The following is a 22258-nucleotide window of genomic DNA, read 5'->3' as shown; positions in this document are numbered from 1 at the left end:
CTCAATTCTTTACACACAATTAACACGAATCTTTCCAACACTCCTACAAAACGGGTACCATTTATTCTCATTTTACAGATAAGGAAACCAAAACTCAGTTTAAGTAAATTAAGACCCCATAAATAATGAGAATAAAGTTAGGATTCATGACCAAATCTGTCTGGTTCCAAAGCCCATATTACCCCTAAGACGCTAGTAATAAAGTATGTTGGCATCTTGTAGGCATATAAGTGTTAAGATTATCTTCCCGCTTTTGTGTACAAGTGGAGGATTATCTATCCACTTCTGTATATGAGACTTCTATGTCATCCAAGTGTGGTGATAATTCAGTCATTCTGTTCTGGGCTGCTAAGTGCATAAGCCACCCCAGTCATTACTGAAATCCACTTGAAAGCCCAGCAATCACCTCTTCCCTAAATCACACTGAAGCTCACAGGATTTTCTCAATTCTCAGCCAGGTAAAACCCCTACTAGTAAGTGTTATGGATGGCAAAACCTCATTAAAATATGCATGTCACCAAAGAAGGTAATATCTATTTACAGTTTTTCTGTAGTAGAAAATATGTATTGCTAAACCTAAGGCATAGTGAGTTTCTGAATACAGGATTTTACTATATACATATGTAAGTGATTAGTTATACTGGGTCATTCTCTGCTTATTGGAAACAAAAACAAAACAAAAGATGTATCCCTTAAGATCAGGAAATATGACTTTTTCATATCCTGTTACAGCATACTATAAATTTAATGCATGATTAGGTATTTAGACCTAATCATACTTTGCTCTTTATGTTCATGAACTTTGTCCCAAAATCACTTTAAAAAATGTAAAATCTCTTCAGTGTACTTTTTCATTTGCTTTCACAATCACAAGGGGTGGAAATTTGGGGAAATATAAATACCAACATTTCAGAAAAATATCTCAGAATTGACATTATGGGAACCTTTCACTCTTTATACTCTTATTATTCATTTTGGCATTATTTTAATTTTCTACAAAGATCATGTATTGATTTTGTTGTAATTAGGAAAAGCAAGTACATACAATCTTTAACAGTAACTTCAAAATATGTGTATCACATAAATCTTATTAGAAACAATATGCATGATACGCCAGAAAGTTTGGATTTATTTTGCCCCTAGATGACTTAGCAACTCAGCATTAGAAGATACATTCTGTTCAGATATGGAGAATATTCTAATATCTGGCCTTGAATGAGTACCTAGGGATTGACAACATCTCACCAAAATGCCATGTAATATTGAGTCACAAAATGCCTTTAATTTAAAATCACCTCAAAAGTATAGTCGAATTTTTGGCATAGGGAATACTATGAGCCCATGAGGGAAATGTTCTAATCCTTCAACATGAGGACTCCAGGTCATGTTCTTCATTTAAGCCTGCATCACCTCTTAATCTTGACAGCAAAATCCTCACCAAAAAATTGGCAAGCACACCGGGAAAGATACTGCCAAACAGGCATCATTACTGATCAGTTTGGCTTCCTCTCTGCTGAAACACGAAGCTATCTAACAAAAATTGCTTGATGCAAATCACAAACAGGTTTGCTCAGGATTTGGCTCCTTTGTTTACGAGCAGAAGGAAGAAACATTTCCCTATAGTTACCTCTGTCTGTCCATGAACACTCTATATCAGATGTTGGCAGACTATAGCCCATAGGTCAAATCTGCTGTCCCCATGCCCTGCCTGTTTTTCCTATGGCCCACAAACTAAGAATAGTCTTTTAAATTGTTGGATAAAAATCAGAAGAAGAGCAATGTTTCAAACATGTAGAAATTATACATAATTCAAATTTCAGTGTCCATAAATAAAATTTTATTGGAACACAGCCCACTCATTCATTTATGTATCGTCTACGGCTGCTTTTGTGCTACAACAGAGTTGAATTGTAATGGCCCTCTGGAGGGGGTTGAGTAACATCTCCCAAAAATTCATGTCCACACAAAACCTCATAATGTGACCTTATTTGGAAATAGGGTCTTTGTAGATAAAACTAAGTTAAAATACTATCATGCTGGATTAAGGTAGGCTCAAAATTCAATATTTGTAAGAAGAGGAAAGGACACAGAGATACACAGAGAGAAGGAATCCATGTGGCGATAAAGGCTGAGATTGGAGAGAGGCATCTACTAGCCCAGGAACACCAAGAATTGCCAGCACTCACCAGAAGCTCGAAAGAGATATGAAACAGTATCTCCCTCAGAGCCTTCGAAACTGTAAGAGAATATGTTTTGTTGTTTTATGGTATTTTGTTATGGCAGCCTAGGAAACGAATGCATCCTCAAAATCAAAAATATCTGGCCATTTCCATAAAAATGTTGCTTACTTTTGGTATAGAGGATTGTGCCCTGGAAGAAAACCCACACAGGGTAAGTTACCCCAGGCCAACTCAACCAGGGTCTAGTAAGGGCATAAAAGCATCAAAAGACCAAAAGGCAATTACAGAAAAGGGAAGTTCTTACCACACATACTCTTATTTAACTGACAGGTTTTCTTAATCTCACAGAAGAATACCAATCAGTTGCTTTAGCTGTTCACACACTGTTACATTGCATTGAATGCTTTTCAATAATGTAATGACTTTTTCAACTTAAAAGTTCATAAGCATCTCACTGTTCTATTTTCCATGGGTGTAGCAGGAAGTCAGTGTGTTAGTATGTGAGGCCAGTGATCAAGGGCTGATGTAAGGGCAGGGAAATGGTTAGCTGACTTTCACTAAGGAATGATCCACTACAACTATATCCAAATCTGGTGCAATCAGTATGCTAACCCCATCCAGATTTTTGGAACCACTATTGCTATCATTATAGAATAGTCTAACAGAAGTATTTTAAAATATGTAAACCCAGAGGCACTCGATAAATATATGTTGACTGATTAATTGAATATCCATTTCTATTAATAGGTCATAATTAAAGAAGATTCCACCTTTTATTGAATGTTTATCATATTTGATTACAAGAATCTCCGTTGCTGGTGCTCTACTAGAAATAATATGAAGGTAATGAAATGCTTCTTTCTCAATAATCACTTAATTTTTGTGTAGTTTGAATGTATTTGACTCAAGATTAGATTTGTATTTCCTTGGCCTAATTTTTCAAATAAAGGATGAATCATACCTAGTGAGAGCAAGATAAAACACAATGCACAATTGCAGTACAAAAATACCCATGATGCTGGTTGTGGAAATCTGGGAACTCTGCTCAGGGTACCAAACAAGTCAAAAGGAAACTCCCATTTCAGTTACGAACCAAATTATAATTTGCCTTGCATGCCAGACAACTTCAAAGACTTTGCTGAGTCTTACACCAACCACCACAATTTTTCAAGTGGAGCTAAAGGTTCAAATTTAGTTTGATGAGCCCCTTGCTTCTTCTTGGCTAAGAAAGAAACAAAATTGCCAAGCAGGCAAGTTACATGAGGCAAAGCTCCCTTCCAAATATTCTTTAGTAGAGAAGATATGGGTCAGCCAAAGAAGCATCAATCCCTCCGTGAAAAGCTGGGACCCTGGTGTCCTGAGGCAGCTACTCTCAGGTCTTCTCATTCTAGGTGTGGCTGCCTCATGAAAGAATAAAGATGGGGACGCTAGCCTGATGGAGTGTGGGTGTTTAGTGTGAGCAGCAGGAAGAATAAGGAACAGAGAGTAGAGATATTGAAGCTTAGTGTAATGATTTTAAACATTTTCATGTCTAAAACGAAAGCATTTCATTTTAAAAAAATAAGTGTTCTGTCAAGAGGACCTGGATAGAGGATAGCAACACAAAGAACAGGATTGGTGTTTAATGTACTGGATGATCTTCTTCCCTGTGTCTTTCCAGGATCCATTTCACAAGAGAAGAGCCACTGACACCAAAAGTAGAAGGCAAAAATTTCTGAGACTCCTGTGAATAGTGATGGGAAGATTTCATTAAAATACAAGGCTTATCCAAATCCCATCATTTATTTGGGGGAGACCCCACTAGGCTTCTGCTTACCAACAGGTATCAAGGTTCATAACTGACTCATTATTAAGGGAGGAGCTGTCCTTGAAAACAAGGATGTCAGAATCCTCATCCCCAAAATACTGCTTCCATAAGGTACTTAGACCTTCTCAAGCATTTGCTATCTCCATAAGCTGTTGAAAATTCAAATACCTCCTGAGTCAAAACAAACTACAACTTCTTTATTTTGTGATTTTTACTGCTTCAACTGACCTCCTTTCAATGCCTTTCCTAAATTTTTATATTTAGAACACTCCATGTTTTTGTAATCTACTAAATCTATTTTTGATTGGATGAACATTAAATGGGCTGACTACACTACATATTTCAATTTTTTATTGTTACATTTGATCTGATTTAACAAGCATGACTGGCATTTTACTTGAGGCATTGTGCTTAAAAGTAGGAAAAAATGATACAGAGGTATTTAACTTTTCAATTCTCCTCTTTGTGATAGGTAATTAGCATACATATCTATTTCCTTTAAAGAAAGTGCCTGAAGATCTTTGCATAATCAAGGGACCCAACGTATCAGCCTTTCTCCTGACTAGCTACCTGTAGAAATCGGTGTTAGATTGCATCACTAAGCCAGAATTTATCCGTTTACTGCTCTTAGTTTAAGTTTTGATAAGATAACTCTAGTATTATATTTATTCATTGAAATTTGCAGATTTATCCTGGTGTCAAAGTACCTGGTGATAGTCATGGTGTACTGAAAATTGCTAAAACTACCATCATTGTATCAAGTGTTAACAGTGATTAAACTCTGCTTTGCAACCATACTAAATAAAAGACAAAGGTTAAGGTTAATTGTAATTACAGTGTTATTCAATTTTATGAATGAGATGACATCGTATAGCTTTATTTTGTTGGTGATGCTTGAGATTAATATTGAAGTCGTTTTGCTGAGGTTTTATTTATATGAAGCCTTTAAAGAAGTACTAGGTTAAAAACAAATCCCAAAAATTCTATCAACATTAAGTATTACTGAAACCAACGGTCCTTATGACTTTGATTAAATTTAGCTTTAAATTCTAGCTCTAGAAATCATATATATCTGCTCTCAGCATAGCTTCCCCATCTCCATTCTTTCACAATGCAGCCACCCCTGGAATGAGAATGTATGTATAAAATGTATGTGTGTGTGTGTGTGTGTGTGTGTGTGTGTGTGTGTGTGTACACACACATACACACTCCTCACAGTGCTAGCCTCCCCACCTCCCCATAATCAGTAACCCCTGAAGCAGGAGACTGCAGTAGCCGGGATCTGACTTATGGTCACGCGATCCAGCCCTTGGCAGGTTAAAGATAACATATTGACCTCAGTTATGTTTTAGCTCCTGAACCCTAAGGTGGATGGACACCCTGGCTCCTTTCCCATGAAGTCAGAAAGGGGGACACTGGAACAGACCTCAGAACTGTCCTCAAGACCTGAAGAAATGACTTATTATCCTTACCTCATCTCTTACCAATCAGCTCCCAGCATGACCCCAAACACCCTAACCCATGGTGTCTTGTGATTTTGCCTTATATAATCTGTAACTTACATACCATCGGGGAGTTTTGGGCTTTTGAACATTAGCTTCTCCTGGGTGGCACCATTCATAATAAAACAGCCAATACTTACCCACTGCAATTATCATTGTTTAGTATTTGGCTCTGTTGGTACTAAGTTGACAAACTCTTTCGTTCTATATCACTCATTTTGAACATGAATTGAATTTGAGGAATTTTAACCTTGTAAGAGTCTATTGTTCTAATTTCTTATGATTCAGAGACCGATGGGATTGTGCTATATTCCCTTCCTTCAGATTCATTATTCAACATGAAGCTACATTTAAAAAGAGAGATGGTGACAAGAATGGGACTTTAGAGGAAGCTGCCTTAGAGTAGCACCAGGCAAGAATGGGACCTTAGAAGTAACTGCCTTAGCATAGCACAAGTCAGAAGACTTGGATTCTAATCTTGATTCTGTTATAAACTAGTTGAGATTAGGCAAATCACTTACTATTTCCGGCACCTAATCCTACTGGTGGCATATATGTAGGTAACCCATTTAAAAACAACAGGGGATGTAAAGTACAGCATTGTGACTATAGTTAGTAATATTATATTGCATATTTGATATTTGCTAAGAAAGTAAATCTTAAAAATACTCATCACAAAAAAAAGAATTTTTTTTGTAACTATGTATGGTTACCAATGGTAACTAGACTTATTGTAATAATAATTTCATAGTGTGTATAAATATTGAATCATTATGTTGTACACCTAAAACTAATATAAAGTTCTATGTCAATTATACCTCAACTAAAAAATAAATAAAAATGAAAAAAACAAGAGAAAAATAAACAAGTTTATCTAGGAATAATTTGCACAACATGTAATGAAGAAGCTCAAAGCTTATACTTAAGGAAGAAAAGGAGACTTGAAAACAGACATTTGATGTTCCAGGAGGGTCAACTCAATATTATAAAGATGTTGATTTTATGCAAATTGATTTATCAATTTAGTGTAATCCCATCAAATAATCAGAGAGAAAAATGTTTCTGGAATTAAAAAGTTGACCTTAAATTTTCTGGAAGAGTAAATGACTAGAGAATTGACTTTTTTAACAGAGGAACCAGAAAGGATAAATTTTCCTATCAGATGCTAAAACATATTACAGAGCTATAGTAATTAAACAAAGATATATTGGTGTAGAAATAAAAAGATAATTCAGTAGAACAGAAGAGAGAATCCAGCAATATACCCATGTTTTAATAAGAACATTAGTGTATATGAATGTAACATTTAAAATCAACTGTGGTAAAATATAAGGGGGGAAAAATCAAATGAGATCCCTACCTGACACTATACTTTAAAATAAAATTCCAATTGAATTAATAATCATAACATCTTAAAAATTATAACAAACCTAAAGAAAATACAGGAGGATATATACGTACTGTTAAAGCAGCAAAGTCATTCCTAAACAAGATGGAATACCCAGAAGCTATATGGAAAACAACTGACAGAAACCAAACTTTTCTGCACATCAAAAGACCATGTAAGCTAAGTTAAAAGAGATGACAGACTGGAAGAAAATATTTGCAACCTATAACAGAAAGGAGTTAATTGCTATAATATGTAAAGACTAAAAAGCTTCTTCAAATCAATAATAAAAGGACAAACAATCTAATATAATAAGGTAAAAGAATTAGAATGAGCAAAATAAAAAGAAAACAATGATTAAAGAATATGAAAAGATGCTGATCTTAAGTGATTCCCCTCAGATTAGAGAAAACTGAACAATTGACATTACGCAGTTTTGATAAGGGAATGGAGAAATGGGTATTTTTCACCACTGTTCATCTTACTATAAATAACCACACATTTTTGCAGGTCAATTTGACAACATCTATCAATATGTTAAAAATTATGATGACTAATCATAACCTTGATGAAATAATCTTACTTCTGACAATCCAACTTATACATCTACATGTGGACAAATATGTATATTGATGATATAATGGATAAAAAATTAAAACAACCTAAATATTCATCAATGGAGAGAATGAGTAAATAAATTTTAATGTATCTATATGAACTACGAAATATGATGTGACTGTTTAAAGAATGAGATTTTTCTACACATACTCTTAGGGGAATTCTTCAAAATATAAATTTTAAAAAGAAATCACAAAATAGAATAGACTACATAGAACAATTTGATTCATACCATTTGTAAAACTCATCTACCTACCTGTGTGTGAGCATGAAAATGGATAGAAGAAAAGTTCAGAAAGATATATCACAACATGCTGACAGAGGGTAGAGGAATTTCTCAAAGAAGGAATATAGTGGAAGGGAATTCTTTTCAGTTACTTTATATTCTCGTGTGCCGTGCCATTTTAAAAAACTGCAAAAAGTATATATATATATTTTTTTTTTTTTGCAGTTTTTTTTAACATATACATATGTTCTCATTAATAATTTGTAGAGAAACGATAGAAGTTAGCAATGTGTGATATTTTTATTAAAATAGCTCCCACTTTTATGCAGGACTGCTTGGTCATGTAATAAATTAGTGGAGTTACAAAGTCTCAAAGTCTAGAGCTTTCTTTTGTTACATATGCATTTATTTTCCTTATTTTTCATATTTGTGTAAATATGTCTAGCTTTTATAAAGGTTAGGCTAATACAGAAGCACTGAAAATTTTTATAAGAGTATCTTTCTGGGTCCTTTCTAAATATACACAAAGCCAACTTTTTTTTTTTTTTATTAAATTTATTGAGGTGACAATTGTTAGTAAAATTACATAGATTTCAGGTGTACAATTCTGTATTACATCATCTATAAATCCCATTGTGTGTTCATCACCCAGAGTCAGTTCTCCTTCCATCACCATATATTCGATCCCCCTTACCCTCATCTCCCACCCCCACCCCCCACCCCCCTTACCCTCTGGCAACCACCAAACCTTTGTCTGTGTCTATGAGTTTCTGTTTCTCATTTGTTTGTCTTGTTCTTTTGTTGCTTTTGGTTTATATACCACATATCAGTGAAATCACATGGTTCTCTGCTTTTTCTGTCTGACTTATTTCGCTCAGCATTACACTCTCAAGATCCATCCATGTTGTCACAAATGTTCCTGTATCATCTTTTCTTACCGCCGAATAGTATTCCATTGTGTATATATACCATAACTTCTTCATCCATTCATCTATCGAAGGACATTTTGGTTGTTTCCATGTCTTGGCCACTGTAAACAAAGCTGCAATGAACATTGGAGCACACGTGTCTTTATCTCTAAATGTTTTCAGATTTTTTGGGTAGATACCCAGGAGAGGGATTGCTGGGTCATATGGCAATTCTATTTGTAATTTTTTGAGGAACCTCCACACCGCCTTCCATAGCGCCTGCACCAGTCTGCATTCCCACCAACAGTGTATGAGGGTTCCTTTTTCTCCACAGCCTCTCCAACATTTGTTACTATTTGTCTTGTTGATGATCGCCATTCTGACTGGGGTAAGGTGATAACTCATTGTGGTTTTTATTTGCATTTCTCTGATGATTAGTGATGTTGAGCATTTTTTCATATGTCTATTTGCCATTTGTATGTCCTCTTTGGAGAAATGTCTCTTCAAGTCCTCTGCCTATTTTTCAATTGGGTTGTTTGTTTTTTTGTTGTTGAGTTGCACGAGTTCCTTGTATATTCTGGATACTAGCCCCTTATCGGAGGCACTGTTTGCAAAAATCTTCTCCCATTCAGTTGGTGGCCTCTTTATTTTGTCAATGGTTTCTTTTGCTGTGCAGAAGCTTTTAAGTTTCATATAGTCCCATTCGTTTATTTTAGCTTTTACTTCCATTGCCTTTGGAGTCAAATTCATAAAATGCTCTTTGAACCCAAGATCCATAAGTTTAGTACCTATGTTACAAAGCCAACTTTTAAAGCTGTCCTTTAATATAGGCATGACCCAAAGGTCTGTAACTTTTCCTAGACGATGCAATGACTCCAGAGGACAACCACTGCTAACTGATGCTACCAGTTCAGTCAGGTTCGGGGCTAGATATCAACCCTGAATCACATGATATTGGTGGCTCTGCATAATGAGAACACAATTTGAATTTCATGTGCAATTTTCCATAAAGGTCTAAGTTCATGCTTTGTAAGGGAAAGGCACTTTTGAACTCAGTTACCACACATTTGGGACCAATTTTTGCTCCTTATTTGCAATGTGGTCTAGGTAAAGTCACTTCACCTTTTCATACCTTGGTATCTATCCCACCATTGAAATGCTACTAATGCTTAACTCACAGAATCTGAACACAAAACTAAGTTTATTCAATTCCAGAATTCTTAACTGCTACACCAGAAAGAGCCCTGCCTCTTGGTATATTCTTGTGTTTCACATTTTGTAATCAAGATGACAATAATCATTGTGAGCATTGTAATTGTTATAAATTATCTCTTTTTAATTTTTTCAAAATTGGAGGAAAAAGCACAAACTACAAATATAAGATTTGCATATGGATAACAAACCATTGCTCAAAAAATTCAGGGAAAAAGTAAATTATTAATAGATTGCTACTAACAAGATATTTAATTAGCACTCAGGGAAGAAAGGAGAGAGAGAACCTGAAAACTACTTATTACTTTATCTGGATTTCCTATGAGAAGGGTGGGATTAAAAAAAAAAAAATCTAATGCAAATTTTCAAATTGCTGTTTACTCCGATATTCCTCTGCTGGTTCTCCCAGCCAAGCCCCAGATGAAGAGATGTCCAAAGAAGGGCTAATCACCTACTTATATTAAACAGCTCTGGTTTGTATGATATTTAAGGAAAAGCATATTTTAAGAAAAGATAGTTATAAGAAAAGCAAAATATGGGGATGTAGCATTTGCTTAATCATGTGAAAGTCTAAATGTTAATTAAAATTGACGTTAATTAAGAATTATAATCCCGCTTCCCTTATGAGAGCAGCTTACTGAAAGGAAAAGACCACTAATTACTCACATTGAATTACCAATTCTACTACAGGCTTTCTAGGGTCTTCTGTAGTACCCCCCTCAGCTTCTCTTAGAATTTTTTCAGGAATTCTGCCTAAGGGAGAAGTCAAGAAATGGGTTCACTGCAGATCTTTGCTTTACAAATGAAGATGGTCATGAGTCGAATAACTATGTTTCTCTCAACTTTCAATAATAGTGGTCCCATAAGATTATAATGGAGCTGAAAAATTCCTATCACCTAGTGACATTGTAGCCTTCTGTTAACATCATAGTACATGCATTACTTGTGTTTTTATGATGACGCTGATGTAAACAAACCTCCTGGGCTGCCAATGATATAAAAGCATAGCACATACAATTATGTACCGTGCATAATACTTGCCCATGATAATACACAACTATGTTACCAGTTTATGAATTTACTATACTGTACTTTTTATCATTATTTTAGAGTATACTTTTTCTATTTATAAAAATGTTTACTGTAAAATAGTATGCTGTTACACTAGCAACAGCCTCATACATCACATGTTCACCCCATCTCTTGATCACCTCATTTTATCTTGTGCTTGATTTAATCTCATGTTGTTTAGATCAGTTTAGATACACAGATAGTCACCACTGTATCACAATTGCCTACAGTATTCAGTATGGTAACATACTGTACAGGCTTGTATCCTAGGAGTAATAAGTCTCATCATATAGCCTGGTGTGTGGCAGTAGGCTCTATCGTGTAGGTTTGTGTACCTGCACTCTAGGATGTTCACACAACAATGAAATCACCTAAGGATGGATTTCTCAGAATGTATCCTTATCATTCAGTGATGCATGACTGTACTTCATAACATTTCTGCTGATGTGTTTTTCTTATTTCCTTTTTACTTCCAAATCTATTCAGAGGTTATCACCAAATCCCCCTTATTCCAAGATGAAACGGAAACCTAGCATTTACTGAAGATCTTCTAAGTGCTGGGTTCTGGGCTATTTTATGTATTATCTCAGAACATTCATCATATCTCCTGCCCATTTTCATTCAACTCCTAACAAAAACCTTCTTACAAAGCACACCTTAAAACAACAATAATACATTATCTTAACAACTCTTTAAGATATTAATTTTTATCCACATCTCACAAAGGAGGAAACTTGGTCTCAGAGGACCTCAGTCAAATCTGTAAGGTTACACCATTGCAACCAAGTGTTTGAACCTGAAATTGAACTCATGTTCTCAAATACTATAGTCCCACTACACCACAGCTGCTTCACCCCAAGAGTAGTAAATTCTCTAAAGACAAGTATTAATTTTAGAAACAGTCCAAAGCACAGTAAATAAAAATTATAGTTTGAAACTAATTGAATACTGGAATGTTTAATGTTCCTACAAGGTGTTAGTATTATTAAATTGAGTGATTGAGGGGTAATATGGTTTATAGTAATAAAAATCATCCTCATAAAGAAGAATTATAAAGTATTAAGACAGTTTCTCATGTATCTTGTGAAGCCCATCCCAAAGAGGAATGTTCCCCAACTGATCTGAAGATTGACATTGGTCTGGTAGGTGTTCTGATAAAGTGATCATTTCAAAGGATATGTGCTTGTTCCTGAGTGCTGATACAATGACAATGGAAATCAATATTCCCAACTTCATATTTTACCTTACTCATACAAAGCATACACTGTAATAATTATATATGACATATAATGTATAATGTAAATATAAAAAATATAAACAAATATATTTATTTATATATAGATATATGCAATGACATAAACTGTATATATATATTCATTCAATGACATAAACTACTATATATATATACATATATATATAGAGAGAGAGAGAGACAGAGAGAGAGAGACACAGAGAGAGACACAGAGAGACAGAATGACAGAGATTCATACAATGATATAAACTACATTTTAATATGTTTCTTGAAATAGTTCCAAAGACTCATTAAGGACTTAAACAATGAGTCTTTTAAAAAGAATGAAAAGATGTGGTCAAGATAATAAATATAAGTAGATGTTTGTCTATATGGTGCCAAATAATTTTTTACTGTTTTCCTCCTTTAAACGGAATGAATCTTTTGATTGTGTCAATAAAAAGAGCATAAAGTGAAAATCAAGCTCTTTTCAAAAAAGTTTTCATGATGTCTAATGTCTAACAATTATTTGTTTGCTTTTTCTGAGATAGTTTCAAAACACCACAATTATAACAATATGGATTTTGTAAATTCAAAAGTTGCAGATATTTTCTGCCATCTGGTGAAAAGAAGATAAAACAAATGTAGGGAAAATTACTACCTGTTTTAGTCAATTAATGAACACTGTATAGATTAAATGCATTAAAAGTATTTAGGACATTTAAAGTACAGTGGGGGGAAAAAGAAAAAAGTCACTCTGCCAAGGAAATTAACTGTTAGTGTGAGAAAATGAAATGTTAAAGTCATGAAAACATATTTTGATCAAGAAGGAAAAATTGGTCTTGTTTACATAATCAGGAGGAAATGTCTATTATTTACCAATTGCTGTTTTTTCTTGTCTGCCCTTCTGTTGCAATTCTTGTTATGGTTAAATATATAAGACTGGAAAGCGACATAAGAAGTTCAAAGTCAGGGCTCTCTCATCAGCAAAAAGGGAGATCAGTCTACAACCACTTGAAACCTGCTTTTTTTTCACCTTTAAGAAAAGAAGCTGGTGGAGAACTGGTTTCCTAAATTGTTTCAAAGTATGAAATATCTTGAAGAAATAGTTATTCAACCTTTTCTCTAAAAAATATTTTTAATGGGGCTATATTAAAATCTTGTAATTACTAGATATTTGCCAGGAAGCAGATAAAACAATTATAGGAAAGAGTTTAATAAATTGTCACTCAGTAACACAGACCAGTCCTCTGCCTAGAAATTATGGAAACAGCTTATAAAGAATCTTGGAAGTCAGGCGGGGAGGGTTAGATCCCAGGCAGATGAAAGTCAATTTTTGATCAGGAGAATTAGAGGGGAGATATTTGTGGCATAGAATGCCCTGGAGAGGACAGATTACCTCGGAGGTAATTCAGGCAAAAAGCCTCAAGAACTTTGATTTCAGTTTTAGCAAGATGAACTCAAAGAGGCCCACATCAAGACACATCATAATTAAAATGCCAAGGGTTAAAGACAAAGAAAGAATCTTAAAAGCAGCATGTGAAAAGCAGTTACTTACCTACAAGTGAGCTCCCATAAATCTGTGACCTGATTTCTCAACAGAAACTTTGCAGGCCAGAAGAAATTGGCACAAAATATTCAAAGTGATGAAAAGCAAGGACTTATAGCCAAGATTACTCTATCCAGCAAAGCTATCATTTAGAATCAAAGGATAAGTAAAGAGCTCCCCAGAGAGGTCCAGTCAAGATGGAAAAGTAAACGGTGTGCTTACCTTCTCTCACGACCACGTCAAAATTACAACTAAACTACGAAACAGCCATCATTGAGAATTACCTGAAATCTTGCTGAAATAAAGCCCTACAACGTAGGACATACAGAAGAAGCCACCTCAAGACTGGAGGGGCAAATACTACTAACAAGCTGATGAATGGGCTTGTCCCACACCTGTGTGTTATCATTAAAAATTAGGAGGGATAGCTCACCTGTGGAGGTCCCCAGCCCTGAAGGGGTCCTGGTGTCACACAAGGCCCTGAGCCCAGGGTTCCAGTACCAGGGAGAGAGATCCCCATAATTTCTGGTTGTGAAAACCAGTGGAGATTGTGGCTGAGTGAGACAAAGTGTAACTGGAGTATCAGGAGCTCCTCTTAAAGGGACCATGCACAGACTCACTGTTGGAATCACTGGCTCAGAGCTCCAGGGCTGGGGCAGCAGCTGGAGAGGTCGCAGAGACATACAAGAGATGGGGGTGAACTGAGTTGTCTGGCTTCAGGACGAGGGCTGGAAAGGCAGCTTCCTCCCGGACGGAGGAGTTCTCGGAAGCCATCATTTCTTTGTTGAGCCCTCCCCCTTCCCTGCGTGCAGATGCAGGCGGCTGCTCTATTTGAGTCTCCACCAATTGGCTAACACCATTAGCTCTGCCCTGGTAATTCTAAGACTACACCCATCCAACTTTCGGGCATACCCAAGCTGCTTCCAGTGGCTTTTTCATACAAACTGCCTGCCTTGGCTCATGCTGCAGACTTTCCTAGGGTCTCTCAAAGATTCACGGAACCCAGATAAGCAGCACCTGGGTTCATTACATCCTGTACCTCTGGTTGAGCAGCCCTGAGCCTGGCACTAGCAGCACCTGGCCTTGGTTTGTGGCGCGCTCTCTAGGCACTTACAAGCACAGTGTCAGTGGCATCCATCTGCAGATTGCTTTATGGCTCTAGCAGGGTGGCTCCAGGTTGGGCACAGGGCTAGGGCTGAACTTAACCTGCACCAGGTCCCTTCCCAGGTGACCCAGGGGCTGACTTGCTCAGTGGCCAGCTTCAAAGTGAGCTGGAGCATCACCTTGCTGCTTCCAAGGACAACACACCCCAGGGGCGGATTGGGTGTTGAATGGTGTCAGATGGTTGCTGGACTTATCATGGTGATCATTTCTTTAGGTATATAAATGTTGTATAACTATAGTGTACACCTGAAACTAATATAATATTGTATGTTAGCTATATTTTAATAAAAAATCTTTTTTAAAAAGATTTTTTTTTAAAGTAGAGTGGGAGTGGAAGCCATGCTACATAAGGCAGGATCAGCAATGAGAAAGTCCCTGCCTGTCCCAGCAGACCACAAGATACTGGCTGGTCTGGGCAGCTATAGTTAGATTTTCAAGCAAATTATTTAACTCCATTATACTTAGGAATTAATTGATGTATGAATTTCCTGTGGATAAATGAAATAATATACTCAAAAATGCTTTAAATTTAAAAACTAACAAGTATTTACTCCAACAACCAAAATGTAAATCAAATTCCAGCTATAGCCTTAATGAAAGAATGTCCCATTGTCATCACCCCTACATTCTCTGTTTTGATTCTTTTCCTTCCCAGAAATCCTTACAGTCTTCTTACAGTGGCACTGTGAAGGCCTTCATCTTCTCATCTCTGTTCTCACCTCCCCACCACATTTCACATCTGCATTTCCCTCCCAACTATAACTTCTTTACCCCTCTCCAAGTTCTACATCTTATTTTACCTACATTCCAAATGACTTCACTATGCATTAGGCAGCACTCATACTTTTGCCCCCAGGAAACATACAGGTAAGTTTTGGGTGCAACTAAATCATCTTTTTATTCAATTATACAAAATCTAATTTGTGATGACTATATTGTGGATAAATTTACTAAAGATGTTTCCAGATTCAAGAATCTGACCTATCAGATTCTCTGTGTGTGTATGTGTGTATGTGTGTGTGTGTGTTTCTTTGAGTGCTGATTCCCATTTTATAGATGTGTCCCTAAATAGTTATCTCACATAAATAAATGCATAAATAGTTTAATACCATTTTGTTAATTTTTAGTTTCTCTTGGACATTTTTGTAACATGCCCAAGAACTGGAAACATCCCACAAAATTTCTACTCTCTCTGGGGCAGCATGATATCGAGAGAAACAGTGCTACAAGCTTTGAAACCACCAAGAGCTGGATTCATAACCCAGTCCTGACCACTTAGGCCAGCAAAAACTTGAGCATGTTATATAACTTCTGGAGGACTTGATTTGTGAAGACAGTAGAAGTAATGCTTTGTATATTAAAAGATTACTGTGGAGATTCAATGACGTATCACAGGCAAAGCACTAATGCCCAGTGTCTGGTGTGAAGTAGGTGTTTAATAAATAATCTGTTAAGAAAATGAATGTCATTGTCCCTCTCAATCATCCCATCAAAATTCCTAACAGAGTGATGAAGGCACTGAAAAGTCCATCAAACTGGAGGGGGCCTTACTGAAGTCTACTTTAGTAGGAGCTTAATAAAAACTTGTCAATTTATTGATCACAACAAGTGATTCCTAAGGGTTCACATATTCTTTTTTTAAAAAGCATTATCATTTGAAATAAAGATAAATGTTTAATGCAATTTTAAACTTTAATTTTTAGAGACATAGAGTCTCATTCTAGCCAGGGATAATCTACTTTTTAATATGAGAAAGTATTTATAACTTTAAAATAACAGTGAGAAATTACCTTTTGCATGGTTCCTATGCTATCACAAGGAAAAGACAACGTTTTTCCATGTGAAATTTCTATTCTCACTTCTGGTTGGTCTACTAATCAGGTAACTTTATAAGATGAGAAACCTGATCTTTTTAAAGTAAACTTTGATTGCTTGTCTTTATTTACTTGCCTGTTACTTCTGAAAACAAAGATAGGAGGGGAATTATCTCCCTCTTCCAACTCAGTTCTTTCAAAACCTCATGTGGAAAGTTTTCAGCCTGTCCCTAAAGAATAAATATTGCAATCTAGGAAATGTGACTGTGGATAAGCTTTGATCTAGAATTTCTGGGGAAAAAATTTTTTTCCCCTGCTTTTTGTTTACCTTTCTCTAATTTAGAGTATATCTTAGCTTTTGGTAATCTTTTCAAATGTAAAAACTCTTGCTAATACAATCAATATGCCTGAAGAGCAGTGACTAAACATATACTCATGCTTATAGTGGTTTTGTAGTACTTACCTAGGTATCTGGAGGAGATCTAACATTCCAGCACCTTCTTCCTACTGTACAAGTAGATATGTTATCTTTGACTTCAGGTTAGTGACGCTGATGTTTCCAAACTATGAAAGAATCTTTCTATTTGAGTGCTCTTGAATAGTTGATAAAAAATACTACAGGGAAGTCTAATTTAACTTTAAGTTTCAACTAAAAAATTAACGAAGTTCCTATTATATACAAAATAATGAGATCCCACTGTGTTATTATAATCATTTGAGATCTTATTAAATTCCTAGAATCAGATAGCCCTCAATGAACAATAGCTAACATACTAGTTGAATTTCACTTCCCAAACCTTGCTGAACACCAATTTCCAAACCGTAAAATGGGGATAATGATACAAGTCCATGGGGTGATAAGGGTGAAACATAAGCCTAGCACAGAGTCACACATAAACCTAGCAGTGCCTGGCACACAGTAGGTTCTCTTCCTTTCCTCATTCTGTTTATACATATCTGTATGAAATCATATAGGTTTAACTGAACTAGTGATTAATTTATAAGAGCAGAGTCATTTGAATATATATTTTACTTTTGTGCAGATATTGACTGGATAGGTATAACACAAATTTGGTATGGGTTGGGAAAGTGAATGGCTGGGAGTCTTAGGATTATAATGGATACTACTATTCAGTTAAAAGTTTATATGCAAGATAAACTTTGATACAGTGATTAAGCATCATTAGGATTTATCAACCTCAAATAGACACTCATTATTGCTCTTACTATGCCCAAAAGTCTCAATCCTATGCTTCCTGATCACTATTCCATATCTTCTATAATATAATAAAACTCCAAGTCTCCCTTCTCTTTCTCACTCTAAGCTGATAACTTCAAAGGCAAATGGAAACCATCAAAAGGGAACTCTCATCTTCCTACCAGTAAATCTGCAGCCATCTTCTTCTTCCTCTGTTATGGGAAAGGAGCAGGGTCTCTTTCAAAAGCCAATTTCTCAGCATGTGCTCTATATTTCCATCCCCTCCTGCATTGTTAGGTACCTCATTCCATTCATGTTCCTTTCCTTTTTTGTATCTACAACATTTTATTTTCTACTGGGTTAATTTCCAGAGCAGTCAACTTTGCTCTAATATCTTCCATCCAAGACAATACAACTGAAAACAAACAAAAACAAATCATTATACCATCCCTTTCCAACTACTGCCCTGTCTGTCTATACCCTTTACCAGTCAAGCTTCACAAAGAGAGAGTTTTTATGCTGTCATCTTTCTCACCTCCCATTTACTCCTCAGCACAATAAATCTGTATTCCTCTCTCAACATACTACAGAAACTGCTCTGGATCCTGTAACTCGTAAGTTCTATACCCTGTATACAGAACACAGTTCTGTAACCAGCAACATCCAATGGAAACTTTCCAGTATTTATTTGATTTGATTTGATTTCTCAACAATATTGGCAAAAATAATCACTCCTCCTTAAAACACTGCCTTCACTGATTTTCCTGACACTGCACTCTCCTGGTATTTTCTCTGCTCTTTGGGGTTTCCTTCTCAGTCTTCTTTGCTGGCTAGGCTCCTTTTCTACTCAAACTCCTATTCATTTATTTTTACTTTACTTTAATATGTTATGCTATTTTTGTTTCGGATCTATTGAGGTATAATTGACAAATATCTACCCTGCTCATTAAAGCAGAAGGTACTTAGGGTGTGATTCAGCATTCTCCTGTCTTTTGCATATTTTTATACCTTGGCTTCAGGAAATATTTATGTATGGAATGATCACAAATCTATATTTACATCCCAAAGCAGTCTTTGAGCTCCAGACCCATATCTGAGCACTTAACTTTTCCATTAGGATGTTTTATAGACACCTCAAAATATGTCCAAATTTATCTCTTGAGCTTCCTCCCAAACCCAATTCAACTATTTATTCCTAAAGGACTTTGCTATTTTACTCATCTGAACACAGCTCTCCACCTCTTTACCTAGCTAATGGCTACTTATCCTTTAGGTTTCCTTTTAAATTTCTCTCCTTTAAAAAAGGCATTCTTTAGCTCTTGTAATTAAATTAGACTGTCTTATAGCACACTGTATTCCCCTTCAGAGCCCATATGACCCTTTACAATTATCCATTTGTGATCATTTTGTTCAGTTCTAACTTTTCTCTCTCTTGCTAGGCTAGGAGGACCATTATCAACTCCCTCCCCTTTTCAGGTCTGCTGAAAGTTTATCTTCTCAATGAGGCCTTTCCTGTCCTCCTATATAGAATTTTAACCCTGTACTCCTATCTTTCTTACTTTGGCTAGTTTCCCACATCCCTCACAGCACTTACAGACATCTAATATTTCATATAATTGGCTTAATGATATTTATTAATTTTTGTTTTTCTCCCCAGCATGTAAACTCTATAAAGATTTCTTGTCTCTTTGTTCATTGATATATTCCAAATGCCTAGCACATGATAACAATTCAATAAATATCTGTTGAATGATTGAGGGGCTGTGTCTGCTTTGCTCCACACTGTATTCCAAATGAATCCATCTCTGTGGAATCAAAGTTCAGGTAATATGAAATCTAAAATGAAAAATGGAGCACAGCATCACAAACACAGTTGGATCTCGTATTTTGTGAATGCATGAATGCTGAATGAAAGGTTTCAGATTTTTTTTTTAAACCACATTTAATTTGGAACCTAGAAAGTGGTCCTCATCTTTATTTTATTGTTTTTGAAGCACGCAATTAACATCATCTTTTGTCCTCTTTCTCTACCTCCTAATAAGTTGTAAAAGACAACAGTACAAAGCGGGAGCTGCAATGAAAGGGAGCATCATGTCCACTTCCCTGATGTCTGCTGATGTCTAGCCCTCTTCCTGGTACTCAGCAGGAGCTGAATGAATACTTCAGGAACGAAGGACCAACCTACCCAGTGAAGTCATGGCACAGTCCATGAAGGAAGGCTAGAAGCACTATGCAGTAGTGGAAAAGCTGGGGACTTGGAACCATCAAGGGAAGTGCCGTGTTCCTGGCTCTATTGTCTGACAAAATCTGGCAACTTCCCTGGGTCTATTTCTACATCTGTTAATCAAAGGGATGAAACTAGATGATCCAGTGCATTTGAACTCTAGTTAACGCTACTAAAATGTAAGCTCCATGAGGCCAGAAACTGCCTCTGTCTTGTTCACTGGTGTGAAAACAAGGCCTAGATCAGGCCTAGATATGCTTGGCACACAGTAGGCCCTAAATAATTTGTGGAAGGATCTCTAAAAATTCCTTCCACTAGTAACATTTTCAAGAAAAAACAACTTTGAGCTATCCTAAATAAATCTTTCTTTTTCTAGGGAAAACCATATAAAGATTATTAGCATCTTAAATAACTAGTTCATGGTGAAAAATAAAGACTAAATGCCTGTTTCCTCCTGGTGAGTTGCTTACAGTTTTACGTTTTCATTATGACCTCTTGGGTTCTTGACTATTCATATAAATAATTATGTTTATATAATTAGCACTTTATTTGAAACCTTTAGCTCTGGAGCTGAGAACACCAAAGTCCTGAGGAACTTTATCTTTCCATTGCGCGACTTCCTACTGGTTCCAGTCTTGTGGGAGGTTCTTCCTTGCCATTATGTAGTTTTTGATGCAAAAGGACCTCTTCCCATTTCCCAGCCCTTTCCTTTCTCACTCATCTTCCACCTTCACTCCTCTCCCACATTCTTGGCTTTCCCTTGGCTGGTCGGACACTGGAAGAAGTTGGGGAGAGGTTGGCCCGGCGCTCATGCCCCACCATCACCCCTCCCCGGCAGCGCCGAGCAAACCGCCTCCCCTTGCCCGTTACTGGGGACAGTTCAGCTTTCCAACCTGTGCTAGCAATGCGCTACATACCGAAGGGAAAACAGCTTTTATACGGTAAACTAGGGACCGCTTGTGCGGAGTGAATCTAAGTGTTTACACTTGTTTTCTAGCCCCGGAGCTGCTGCGAAAATTGATTGGTTCCCTCGCTCCCCCGACGCCTGGGGTACCCCCCCGCGCCCTCCGTGGTCCCCGCCCCCTCTTGCGGCCATCTGCTTTGCTGTCCCTCTCGCTGTATCTTGCTCAGCATCTCCCCTCCACCACCTCCCAGCTCCCTGCCGGCTCCGCCCCTTCCCCCTCCCCCAGCTCCGAATCTTCCCTGGCCGTTGCCAGGGAGACAAGCCGATACCAGGCAAATAGGCATTCGAGAAAGAAAAGGGGGGAAAGCTACACGGCAGCCTGGTAACAAAGGAGCGATAAAAGCGGCCCCCAAATGGAGGGCTAAGGACGCGTCTGCGAGAAAATCCGAAAGCGAGCTAGCAATCACCCCCAAGTTAAACGGGGAGGGGGATACAGAGGAAGGGGCATGATTCACATTGGGGGTGAGGGGAAATCTTCAGCCTTAAATGAGCTTTTGAGAATCGTCTGGATGGTGGTTTTGGATCAGCCCAGTTGGCTTTTCAAGTTGGAACTCCGCTAACACCGGGAGATTCGCGTCCATCGCGGCGGCATCTGGGGTCTTCTGCCAGGCTAGCCGGCTCGTTTAAGGTTGATAACACGTTTGGCTCGATACACTTCTACGGAAACGTCTTTCCATCATCTCTGGGGACTATGACTTCGTGATTGAATGATGCATCTGAAGAAAGTGGACAGTGAGAAGACGAAGCTTCATGTAACGATATGCAGCTTGCTGGTTTTCAAAGCAATACTTGAACAAAGAGTTATTGGTTTGAACCAACCATCTTTTTCACTCAGAGCGTGACATATTTCCCTACAACGAGCAGAAAATAAAACTGAGAATTCAGAGCCAGCACCAGGAGAAGTGAACCATTCCCTCGACTGCTTATCACCTCTATAAAGCAAAAGATTATTCATTTCAGGACCACTAAATGTAAACGAGAAAAGGTGGTTTGAGTTGGACACGAGAGAAAACTTTGGGAGCAAAAATGTAGGTGGTAGGAGACTGCTTATTAGGCTATATCCTTGATTTTTGCCCCACCCCCGCCCCATTCTTTAAATCAATTCCATGTCTTTCAACACAAATAGCGTCTAGTACTTCGGTGGCAAAGGGAGTAGATGGAGGTACACTGTGTCCCCTTATAGAAGCTTTTTCTCCTGCCCAA

At 37.0% G+C, this 22258-nt stretch overlaps 1 long non-coding RNA gene across 2 annotated transcripts; it reads left to right on the top strand.

Moving 5' to 3' along the window:
• The first annotated feature begins 2028 nt into the window (after positions 1-2028).
• Positions 2029-20517, top strand: LOC148758771 (uncharacterized). 2 transcript variants are annotated; one of them, XR_016019722.1, is made up of 3 exons: positions 2029-2238; positions 2928-3023; positions 19910-20517. It is a non-coding gene; the product is annotated as an uncharacterized LOC148758771 (long non-coding RNA). The 2 variants fall into 2 exon arrangements; XR_016019721.1 differs by lacking the exon at positions 19910-20517 and adding an exon at positions 3841-5333.
• Positions 20518-22258: the final 1741 nt, after the last annotated feature.

Source organism: Rhinolophus sinicus, chromosome 2 (assembly GCF_057876585.1).
Source record: "Rhinolophus sinicus isolate RSI-liver-muscle chromosome 2, RSI-T2T, whole genome shotgun sequence".
Classification (NCBI taxonomy): Eukaryota; Metazoa; Chordata; class Mammalia; order Chiroptera; family Rhinolophidae; genus Rhinolophus; species Rhinolophus sinicus.
The sequence above is the reverse complement of the archived record's forward strand: the minus strand, read 5'-3'. Positions and strand labels throughout refer to the sequence as shown.